At 35.9% G+C, this 12,565-nt stretch overlaps 1 protein-coding gene across 1 annotated transcript in view; it reads left to right on the top strand.

The window, feature by feature from the left end:
* The window catches only part of STK4 (serine/threonine kinase 4), a 131,724-nt gene that overhangs the window by 69,788 nt on the left and 49,371 nt on the right, over nt 1-12,565 (top strand). The gene's annotated exons all lie outside the window — the stretch shown is intronic.

Below are 12,565 nucleotides of genomic sequence, written 5' to 3'. Positions count from 1 at the left end.
TCTTAGCTTCTTTGAGAGAGTTTTACTGAATTTTGTTAGAAGAAGAAAGAATTAATATTTCAAAAGTTCCTTGTGGAAAATACCATAGTCCTGCCTAGTTCCTCTTCCCATCTTGCAGGACTGTTACTTTGCCTGACTAGGTATTCTGCCAAAATATTTGTACAGTGAGTGGCACGTATATATCAGGAAGTACCAAGAGCTACCACACCCCACCTTCTGTGACCCCCCCCAAAGTTGATTTCTGAAGATGATAGGTAGAGGGAAGTAGAAGCAACTTATCAAGAGACCCCAGAAATAGGAAAGAAAGGCCCATGGGGGAGAAAGGTGTGATGTGTTGCCTTGTAAGGAACCAAACGCAATCTGGTATTGTGTGATCAGGTGGACCATTTGTCTGGGTTGTTGTAGTGGGGATTTCTATCCTCTCAAATTCTGAAGTTTTGAAATTTACATGGTACCTTTTCTAATCATAGGCTTAATTTATGTTCAGGAGGGAATGATGAATAATAAATAATCAGAGTGAGAATAAGCTATGAAATCTTGGGTATTTTATAAAAGAATATTTGGTCTTAAAATTTTAAAAATATTCTCATAGAAATTTATTTCTCAGATATTTATATGAGCATGACCTTGGTCTCTAGATTCTTATCCAGGGACTTCTGCTTACATAAATAATGACCTTGAATGCAATTTTTCCTTGACCTATGCTTCAGTTTTCCATTTTGTAAAAAAATTAGTCATGCTTTTAGTTTGCAGATCATAGTACTGGAAAAGGGCCTTAGAGATAGATGTCTCATTCATTCTCCATATTTTGCAGTAGAAATTGAGACCTAGAGATGTTAAATCTTGGAGTGATTTAATGGCAGGGCTCTAACTGAAACTTCCTGACTCTAAGCTAGTGGTCCTTCTACTGGCACAGTTCTGCTGCCTCCTAAATACCTCTTAAGGATATTTTACTGCAGTCATAATCCATGCATTCTTTCTTGACCTTGAGCATAGCCAGAAATCATCTGTAAAGGGTAGAGCCAATATAAACTTTTTTTCTTTCAATTCAGGCCTTTTCCTTCCTTCTTCAGTATTTTGTTAGTATCAGTACAGCACTCAAGCTGTCTGATAACCCTCATTCTCTGTTGGAGTCTTGCCCACTCTTTTTTTCTCTCCAGTTTTACATTTTCCAGATGATATCCATTCTGTCTTCTTAAACCCTATATTTCATTGGTAATTTGCTATGGCTTACTCTGCATTTTTCTGTTGGCCTTTGGGTCACCCAGGATTTTGGTTCTTCAGAGATTGTGATGTTCTTTTATTTATAGCCCTATAGCATCACCAGCAGAATACTGATGTTCAGTGATTTTTTTTTTGCTTGTGGTAGGAAAGTCAAGGAGTAGCTTGGGAACTGTAAAAATGCTATATAATTTCCCAGTCTATTCTCAACCTAAATTCCCAATCTATACTTCTCTCTCCTTATTAAATTATGTTGTACAGCACAGTTTTTTGGGTTTTTTTTTTTTTTTTTTAGGATTTTGCAAGGCAAATGGGGTTAAGTGGCTTGCCCAAGGCCACACGGCTAGGTAATTATTAAGTGTCTGAGGCCAGATTTGAACCCAGGTACTCCTGACTCCAAGGCCGGTACTTTATCCACTATGCCACCTAGCCGCCCCCTTCTTATTAAATTATGGATCCAATTCATATTCTTTGATGAAGCTTTGCAGGTAGAAGTAAGGCTATTATGTGTAATGAATGATATTCTCTTCAGTAGACTTCTTTTAAATGAATGTAAAATATTCCCTTTCAGTTGTTGTTCTAGAGTTCCTTTTAGATTTGTTATTCTGCAGTTCTATCCACACAATTGTGTTCAGTGCTTTAAGGTTCTTCCCATCATTGTTATTTAGTGATAAATTCAGTGTCTCTTTCAGCTCTATTGTAGTTTTCTGGTTATATATCTTTTGTCAAAGTTATAAAGTAAATAATTGAAAGCACTATTTCAATTGCATTCCTGATTCTTTGGTGATAGACTCTATAAAATTCTCAAGGAGGTGACTTAAAATTCCACAAATATTGTACAAATCCGTGATTTTCTTTCTGCTCCTGCTTGGAATCACAATTTATTGAATACACTAGAGCAGACATCAAAATAAAGAAATGAAGCAGTTAACAAGCATTTTTCCAGTACTGCCTATTTGGGAGTTATTGTGATTTGTACTAGAGAAACAGACAAAACAACAAAACAACTCTTGCCCTTAAGCTCATATTCTATTGAAGAAGCATATTTGTTAGTGAAATCAATATAGACACATAAGTCTAACTATTGAAATAATAAGATTCATATACATACTCCAAGCTTTTTGTAATGAGATTTAAATGTTATTCAGTTTGGGGTATTAGTCTAATGGACTAAATAGTTTTCCATGGATATCTTACACCTCTCCTTGCCGCATCAGTCTCAAATAGAGACTTCTGGTTTCCAATGAAGCAATATTTAATTATAAGAAAAAAGTCTCTCTTCCCTCCCCTGAAGCAAGTTGCCATTTGAAATGACCTTTTTGCCTAAAGCAGGCAAATGGGAAATTATTTAGTCAGTAAAGATAACCTTTCATCTTGGCAAACAGTTTTCTATTTCCATCTAGAGCTGAGTTGCAGACTTAAAACTGAGTTGCCTTGTTTGCCAAATTCAAATGGCAACAGAAATTTTTTTTTTTAACATCTAAGATATGTAGTGATTGAAACCTTGAAACCTCTTTAGAAATATAGCAACACAACACCTCCTTTAAAATTGATGTTTCATTCAGTGGAAATAAATTAGGTTTCTGGAAGCAGTTGTATACCTCCTATAAAAATTTGGATAACCTCCTTTTCTATGTTTGATGCATATATAATCTCAATCACCTGCAAAAATCCTAATCTATTTGCCTCATTGTAATTTGGAGGATTTTTCTAGCTTCTTGAAACCTATGCCAGGAGCACAAATTCTAGCAAGATTCATGAAGATGAAAAGTCTGAGTCTCTTTTAAGATCTAATTCAGATGTTAATTTGCTCCTTAAATTCTTCCTTGACCCCTATTCTCTCCTAATTCTCACTCTGGATGAAATAACCTTTTATTCCTCAGATTTCTCATTTTGCTTTTCCTAGACCTCTCTTTTGTATTTATGTCATTATCCTTGCAGGATACTTGCATTTTTCCTTTAGATTGAGAGTTACCCAAGAGTGGGGTCTTTATTTTCCCTACATGAACTGTTAAGGTGTGCTTTGTTTCTCCCCTCCATCTTATATTAATGAATTGCTGTTTGTATACAAGTAAAAGATTTTATATCTATTTTATATTTTATGTTTAGCTCATTAGTCTATCCCATTCAGATCCTTAGGAGATCTTGAATCTATTGTTTGACACATCAGCCAACTTTCCAAGTTTTGTGTAGTTTGTAAATTTCATAGGCTTTCCACCTATGCCTTTATCCAAGTAGTTGACAAAAATGTTAAATAGTACTGGGCTAGGAACAGATCTCTTGGACACACTATTATTTCTTTCTTTCTAAGATGGGTTCTTACTCTTTTTCTGTGTGTGTCATAAGACCTCTTTGGCAGTCTGGTGAATTTTATGAAGCCCTTCTTGGATTAATGTTTTTAAATACATAAAATTCATGGGATTACAAGGGAAACAAATTATTTTGAAATACAGTCAAATTATTTTTCAGAACAAGTTTGCAGATCACAGGCAAATGACATCTACTCTAAGGAGATTTTGACTAATTAATGTCTAATCTTTGGATCTAGTTTCTCAAGTTCTAAAAGTCATTTAAGTATGTTATACCTTGCCCATGTCTTTCCATCTTCTTCACAGGGATTGACTTTGTCAAATGCTTTGGGTTTTTTTTTTACATTTTTTCCAATTATATACAAACATAGTTTTTGATATTCATCTTTTTTGAAAACTTTTGAGTTCCACATTTTTTTACCATTCTCCCTTCCTTCCCCCCGCCCCATGGCAGTGGGCAATCTGATGCAGATTGTATATATACAATTATATTTAGCATATTCCCATATTAGCCATGTTGTGAAAGAAGAATTAAAATTAAAGGGAGAAAAATATGAGAAAGAAAGAAAAATATAAAAGAACTTTTAAAAAGTGAACATAGTTTGCTTTGCTCTGCATTCAGATTCCATAGTTTTTTCCTTTGGATATGAATGGCATTTTCCATCACAAGTCTTTTGGGATTGTTCTTGATCACTAATCTGTTGAGAAGAGCCGAGTCATCACAGTTGATCATTTCACAATGTTGCTGTTAAGGTTATAGTGTTCTTGGTTCTGCTCACTTCACTCAGCATCAGTTCATGTAAATCTTTTTTTTTTTTTTTTTTGCAAGGCAAACAGGGTTAAGTGGCTTGCCCAAGGCCACACAGCTAGGTAATTATCTGAGACTTTGAACCCAGGTACTCCTGACTCCAGGGCCGGTGCTTTATCCACTACCTCACGTAGCTGCCCCTCATGTAAATCTTTCCAGGCTTTTCTGTCAGATGCTTTATTGAAATCTTGATTTATTGTATGCATAGCCTTTACCTGATCTGCTGCTTAGTAAAGCCTATCATAAAAAGTAATAAAATTAGTGTGGCACAAGCTGTTCTTGCTGATAATAGAAAGTATTTGTGGGATCTTTTGAATCTGTACTTTAGTTATCATTTTTAGTGTTTATCTGTCTAAGTACTCACAGGCCAGCCCTCTAATTATGTGTTCTAGGATTTTGTCAGGAATCAGTCAAACCTACTGATCTATAATTTGTAGACTCCTTCCTCCTCCCATTTTTGGAAATTGGGACATTTATATCTCTCTTACCTTTTGGCTCCTCTCCTGTTCTTTGCAATCTTTCAGAGATCACTGATAGCAGCTCAGTTTTTAACCTCCAACTCAGTATGCAATATACCATAACAACTGAAAGAGTATATATGATTTTAGGCAGCACTGACAGACATAGTATCTATAATAAGGGAAATGGCTATCTGGCTATAATCTTCCTGACAATTGTTCAGACCCAGAGGTATTGTGTTCTTTTGGGTTTCTCATTGTAGGGAAAACAATGACAAGTTGGAGTTTTTCCACAGGAATTTCCACAAGAAAAATGGACTTTGGAGAGAATGCTTAAGGGCCTCATGACAGTTGTTTTTATGTCCCTATTCAGCTCTATCACCCTTTATCATTTTATCCTCCAGAACCCCATGCTGTTAATAACAAACTGATTTTTTCATATTAAACCTTTTTTTCTCATTTTTTTTCCTTTTGTAATAATGGAAAACCTGACTAATTCAGAAAACATTGCCTCTCTGAATTTTCCTTCTCTTAGGTCCCCTGATGAACTGGACCAGTAACAAGAATAGAAATAATCCTTGCTTTTCTCACTGCCCCTAATAGATCCTTCCTCTGCCATTGTCATTCAAAATCCTTTACTCATCTGAGGTTCCACCATTATTTAACCAATCTAGGGGCTGGTAGCTGTTGACTATTCTGCCCCCCCCCCATATCATTTTCCCTTATTTTAGGGAGTTCAGAACCTAATTCACAGTATTCTTTTCCATATCCAAGCCTTAGTCTAGCACAGTGACTTTCAAAATAAAGGAGCTTGGATCATCCTAGATCCCTCTTCACTAAATGCAGAGTAATGCATCACTAGAGGGTTGTTAATCAAGTGGCATATTTTTCTTTTTGGTCACAGTAATTAAATCACTTACTCTGAAGGCATGAAAAGACTATAAACTATACTGATCAAAGAAGGATCCCCACTGGGTAGAATAACATATTCTAAAAGTATATCGGGAATCTGTGGAGGTAAAATGAAAAGATGTGCATTTCAGTCAGAGGTCTGAGCCCTCTGGTGAAAAATCACATTGTCATGTTGACACATTCTTGGTAGTCCTTGATAGAACCAGGTAGTTACCAGGTAGTTGCCAGGTAGAGGAACTTTTTTGCTGGCCTTAATAATTTGGTAAACAATGATAGAGTGACTTTTTTGTCCTAAATAAGTCAGTTTAGGACTGAGCAGATCCCTTCTGAAGTATTATGTTCACTTTGTGGTACCATGTTTTAGGAGGGACAGCTTGTCAGTACAAACAGAAGCTGCCATAGGAAAGTGACCATGAAAGGGAAGGACTTGGAGACATTTAGCCTGGAGATAAGAAGATTGGGGCTGGGGATGGAGGAGGAGGGGAAAAATTACTTATGTCTTCAGATTCCTGAAGATCTATTTTAAAAATGAATAGCACTTCTACATAAGGAGAAATTTTCTAACAAAGTTGTCTAATAGTATAATGTACTTACTTCTTCAAGAAGTGATGAGTTCCCTGTTATAAATGAATGAAAAGGAAAACCTGCTAGAGTGAGAGAAAATTGTACATTTGAGAGAAAATTGTACATTTTATTCACAAACCTTGCAATATACACCTTACAGGATACAGGTACCTCACTCCTAGGCGTGAGGCACACCTTAATCTCAGGAGTCAGATAATTTATTGTCCTCAGAAACTCTTTCCCCTCCCTCTTGGATGTTCATAGGCTCTCAGAGTTTGAGTTACAATCTACAAGGTCCGCCCATTCCATAATATGCCCCTAATATGACACCCCCCACACACACATCATCCAAGGCATGACATGCTAAAGAACCTCAATCGTCACAGGGGGTGTGTGGGTTAATATTCAGTTACCTAATTGCCCAAACTCAGTAGCATTAGGTCAAGATCTCTAGGTCACTCTTGACCATTGGGGTTTGGTATTTGGAATGGGATTAGGAAGACTCTTCCAGTCTTGTGATTGGCTGGGCCATTCCCCCTTTGTAATGGTTTCCCTAAGGCTCCCCTCCACACCCTGTGAAGACCAGCACCCTACATTTCTCACATCCCTAACACAGGAGGTCTTTTAAACAGATGTATGATTAGTTTTATGGGACTGTATGAGGGAATTTATATATCAGTCAGGACTAGATGGACTAAATGGCCTGTGAAGTTTTCTTCTAGCTCAGAATCTGAAGTTCTTTGCACTCTGAAATATTCTTTTTTGTCCATCATTTTCTCTTTTTTTTAATTTTTAATTAAACATTTTATTTATTTTGAGTTTTACAATTTTCCCCCAATCTCACTCCCCCCCCAGAAAGCAATTTATCAATCTTTACATTGTTTCCAAGTTGTACATTGATCCAAATTGAGTGTGATGAGAGAGAAATAATATCCTTAAAGAAGAAACATAAAGTTTAAGAGATAACAAGATCAGACAATAAGATAGCAGTTTTTTGTTTCTAAATTAAAGGGAATAGTCCTTGAACTTTATTTAAACTCCATGGTTCTTTATCTGGATACAGATGGCATTCTCCATTGCAGACAGCCCCAAATTGTCCCTGATTGTTGCACTAATGAAATAAGCGTGTCCATCACCCCCATGTTGCTGTTAGGGTATACAGTGTTTTTCTGGTTTTGCTCATCTCACTCATCATCAGTTCATGCAAATCCCTCCAGGCTTCCCTGAATTCCCATCCCTCCTGGTTTCTAATAGAACAATAATGTTCCATGTTTTGTGCATCATTTTCGAAAAAGACCATGACATCAGGGAGGTGATTTCATGACAAGCACGTGAATTGAATTTGAGTGAGAGGGATGCTGTGCTGTCACTTTCTCCTACAGAATCATCTAGTTCCAGTGGCCAGATACGAATCAGGATTACTGGAGATGACCCTGGATATAGGGCATTGAGGAATAAGTGACTTGCCCAAGGTCACACAGCCAAATAAGTGGCAAGTATCTGAGGTTGGATTTGAACTCCCATCCTCCTGAGTCCCAGGCCAGTGTTCTATCCACAGTGCTACCTAGCTGCCCCCGCACTCTGTAAAGAATCATGTAGTATGTTAGGCCAGGTGGATGGAAGATTGAGTATAACTAGATGTTTGTTTTGTTTTGTTTTGTTTTGTTTTGACCCTGGACAGTGATTTCATTAGTGTGGAGGATTCTTGTTATATAAATTTTTCCCCAGCAATACAGATAAGTAACTCATCTGTAATTCAGTAACATCTGTAACTCAGTTTTGGGGGAACCGCTTCAAGTTTAAATGGCATAGTCACATAGTATGGGTTAGAATTAGAACTTGAACTTAGGTCTTCCTAACTTTAAGGCCAGCCCTCTATTGATACCACACTACTTCTCTGATGGATATCATATTCATGTTATATGTGGGGGATGAGCTGGTGAGAAACATGAAAGCATATTTCATTTGTTCCTATTGCAGATTGTGTAAAGTGACACCACTGTCCCCTATGTAAAAAACACATTCAAGCTCCTACTATATATAGAACCCTGTGCTCAGCATGTAATTCATACAAAAAATAGATAGGATAGGAAATTGACTGTATCTTTAAGAGCTATTAGTTTAATATGTAGAGCCAATTATAAATTACTTTCTGTCAGGGTTTGGAGGAGAAGGGAGGGAGGGAGGGAGGGAGAAAAATGTAAAACCTTGCCAAAAAAAAAAAGATTGGTGAAACTCATCATCAGAAAGCTGTGAGTTATGTGCTGTTTACCAATCTGTCAGGAAAGAAAATGCATTCAGTCCTTGAGTTAATTGTCCATTTTATTGCAAGGTGAGTGAAAAATAAGAGAACAAATCCATAAATACACTAACTTCCATTTATATAGTGATTTAAAAGTTCATTGCTTTATTGAACTATGGAAAAGTAGAAAAGAGAAACTTTACATCGGTCAACACCTATTTCTGAAGTTCATTTATTTCTGTCTTTCTCTTCTCCTGGTATTGGAAAAAGAGACCACCTATAAATGGAACACAGTAAAAAAGCACTTATTAAAGATTTCTCTGGGCCAAGTACTTTGAATATACATAGAAAATTGAATCATAATTTATATTCTCATGGTATTTTGAGACTTTCAAAGTAGTTTTATGCATTACTTTTTTGATCTTACAACCATTCTTGTGAGTTTGGGGGTAAGGTAAGGGAAAAGTATTCTTATTTTACAGATGATGCAATCCAAAGGGGTGAAGGAATTAATTAACCTAGCATTCAGCAGACTTAAACTAAGATCTATGCCAGTTTCAAAGAATCAAAACATTTCAGAGTAGCAAGAGATTTTAGTGATAGTCTAATCCAACCTTCTTTGTGTTTCCATTCTGCCATTAAGAAACTTAGTCTCAGAGAGGGCTCTGTAATTTGTCCAAGTTTATACACTTTTCCCTGCCACTACATATTTCAGTCACATGGAATCTTGAGAGGCATGATTACATATTTTTTACATATTACATATTTTAACAGTCAGGGCCATTTTGGCCACTATTCCAGGTTCTTCAGTGTTTTCTATCTGAATGTTTTAACTCAGCAATGATGCCTTTGCAGCAGCCTGAAATCAAGCAATTTAGGGTTCAAACACACAGTGCAATATATACAAATGCTGTGGGTTGTAACCAAGAAAATTCCTGGGGACAGAATTCCTAACAGCTCAAATCAAAGTTTTAAATTCCTTGTTGGAATTGCCTTAAAACCAGATATGTAATGCATTTCACATATTACCACAGATCTAAAAGATTTATTTCTCTCTATTACATTGAAATTTACAGAGAAAAAAAAATCCCTATAAAGTTTAAGTTGTAATAAGAAAACTCAAGGAGATAGACTTCATATTTTTATCTTGATTAGAAAAGCCTACCTTTTCATTTTCAGTTCATTTGAGGTTTAAAGTTATATTTTATCATGAGCAACTGGTCCTTCATTATAAAAAAATTTTTATTGCCATTTCTTGCTTTTACATTACTTTTTTAGTTTTTGCAAGGCAATGGGGTTAAGTGGCTTGCCCTAGGCCACACAGCTAGGCAATCACTAAGTGTCTGAGGCCAGATTTGAACTCAGGTACTCCTGACTCCAGGGCCGGTGCTCTATCCACTGCACCACCTAGCCACCTCCTACATTACTTTTTAAATATATCCTGCTCTCCCTCACTCCGAGAGCTATCCATTATAATAAAGAAAACAATTCAGCAAAACTAACACATCCTTTCAGAAGTATATCAGACAATCCATCTGCATTGTCCCCTCTCTTTGCAAAGAAGAGGTGGGTGCATTTTCATATAGATTCTTTAGGACCACAGCTGGTCTTTTAATTAAACAACATTCAGTTTGAGAGTTACTTTTTAAAAAAAATTTGTTTTTTATATGTAGGCATTGTGCACATCTTTTCCTACACTTTGTACCAATTTATACATCTTCCCATGTTATGCAGCTTTGATAATAGTTCACATATATGTAGAGTGATAAGGTTTACCAAGTGCTTTGGTATTATTATTCCCATTTTACAGATGAGGAAACTGACTCAGCTACCTGTTAAGTGACTTGCCCAGAGTCACACAGCCAATAAGTAATCATCACCAGATTTGAACTTAGATCTTCTTGACTCCAGGTCCTTTGTTGACACCTAGCTGTCTATTCTGTATTGTTTTATTTCCAGTTCTTTGCTACCACATAAAATGCTGCCATAAATATTTAGGTTTATAGGTCCTGTCTTTCTGTCTTTGACATCTTTGGAGCATATGCCTATCAATAAGATTGCTAAATCAAAAGGTATGGATATTTTAGATACTTTCTTAGCATAATTTCAGATTGCTTTGCAGAGTGGTTAGACCTCTACACAGATACTTGACATCTCTTTGGCATGTTATATAGTTCAGATCCATGTGATATAAAGAGTAAAAGTATTATTTCCTGTCATCCTTCCAGTCATAAGAAGAAACAACTTCAAGGGCTAAATGATTATGCCACAGTTGTATGGTTAAGCATACAATAGAGATGTTTAATGAAAATTAACATGTATGTTTCTGTAAGATTTATTGTCTTTGAGGGCTAATGACCTGAAATCCAAAATTGTATATATTCTCAAATCTCTGGGTAAGGATGAAGGATATATATATATATATATATATATATATATATATATATATATATATATATATTGCATTCTATTTAAATAATTATGAGGGACACTTGAATGCCATTTTTGTAGTTATTAGGAAAATATATATGAGACTTTTGTCAACTTTCCTTAAAAACACTGGAAAGATGGAATAGTCTGGCAAAAATTATTGATTATTTCACTTTGTTTCAGCTTAATACTTATTAAATATGCATTACTTAAAAAGAAAAAAAGTACCCAGATTTGTCCAGCTAAGCTTTTAAAACCTTTACAGCTATCGAATTGAGAACAAAGTACCAGGTAACAATCTGACAGGAATTGAAAAGCACCATATCCTCAGTGTTTTCAGAAACTATTTGGTGTTTCTGTATTTGACTTTACCTATTACTATGAATGGAACTGCTACTAACATAAATCTCAGAATTTGAATGGGAAGGGACTTCTGTGGCCACTGGGTTTAAGCTGTCCTAGCAAGGAATTCTTTCTTTAAGGTATCTGACCTGTGGCTGTACAGCTTCTGCTAAGAGATTGCCAACAAAATGGACTTGCCCAGTTCTGATGGTTAGACAGTTCTGTCATCAAGCCCAAATTTGCTTCTTTGTAACTTTTACCTATATTCTTGGTTCTTCCCTCTGGGGCCAGATAGAACAAATTTAATCCCTCCATCACATCACAGCCTTTAAAATACTTGAAGACAGCTATCAGATTCCCATAGTCTTGTGTTCCCCAGGTTAAAAATCCCATGCAAGGGAGCTACGGTCAAATAAACTCTTTATGGTTCATAAACATAGTGCTTGTCTGTTGAACAAAAGGCACCCTGTTCAATTTTCTTATCAGAAAAAAAATGAGGTAAGGTAGATTTAATGATTTCTAAGGGCACTTTATGCTTTAATAATCTATGTTCCTCCATTTGTTCCAACAATGACATTTTATGTCAGGCAGAAGGCATTATTAAAAGCTTTCCGAGTGCTGTGTCTTAGGGAAATGAAGGATGCAAAAAGGATTGTCCCTGCCTGTAAGGAACTCATCTTTTGTTAAGTGAATTTTTATTGATCACATTAATTTTCAAATCACCTAAAATTCTCTCAGTATCCCTTTCTACTTACTCATAGAGAGGATTCTATATTTCTATATAACAAAGAAGAGTTTTGCAGAAAGTGGGAGGGAGAGTTAGAGAGAGAGTTAGAGAGAGAGAGAGAGAGAGAGAGAGAGAGAGAGAGAGAGAGAGGAGATTGGTTCTTCAAAAAATATAAAAATGTAAGCAGTATTTTATACCTGCTCATCTCTGCCAAGGAGTGGAAGGTTTCTTTTTCTTCTCATAATTCTTAGGGACTATGCTTGTTCTTTGTTATTTTGAACATTCACTTTCAATTGTCTTTTGAGAATTGTTCTTTCCATTTGCATTGTTGCAGTTATTGTGTATATAGTTTGCTTGATTATGCTTTCTTTCCTACAGTAGTTCATGAATATCTTTTCATGTTTTTCTGGAAGCATGTATTCTTTATATTCATCGTTTCTGACAGCACAGTAATATTCCATCACACCTATACCATAGTTTGTTTAGTTATTTCCCAATCAATAGGCATCTGATTTGTTTTTAATTCTTTGCTACAACAAAATGATTTATGCA

The sequence above is a fragment of the Macrotis lagotis genome, chromosome 1 (genome assembly GCF_037893015.1).
Source record: "Macrotis lagotis isolate mMagLag1 chromosome 1, bilby.v1.9.chrom.fasta, whole genome shotgun sequence".
Lineage (NCBI taxonomy): Eukaryota > Metazoa > Chordata > Mammalia > Peramelemorphia > Peramelidae > Macrotis > Macrotis lagotis.
This window is presented reverse-complemented; position numbering and strand designations above follow the sequence as displayed.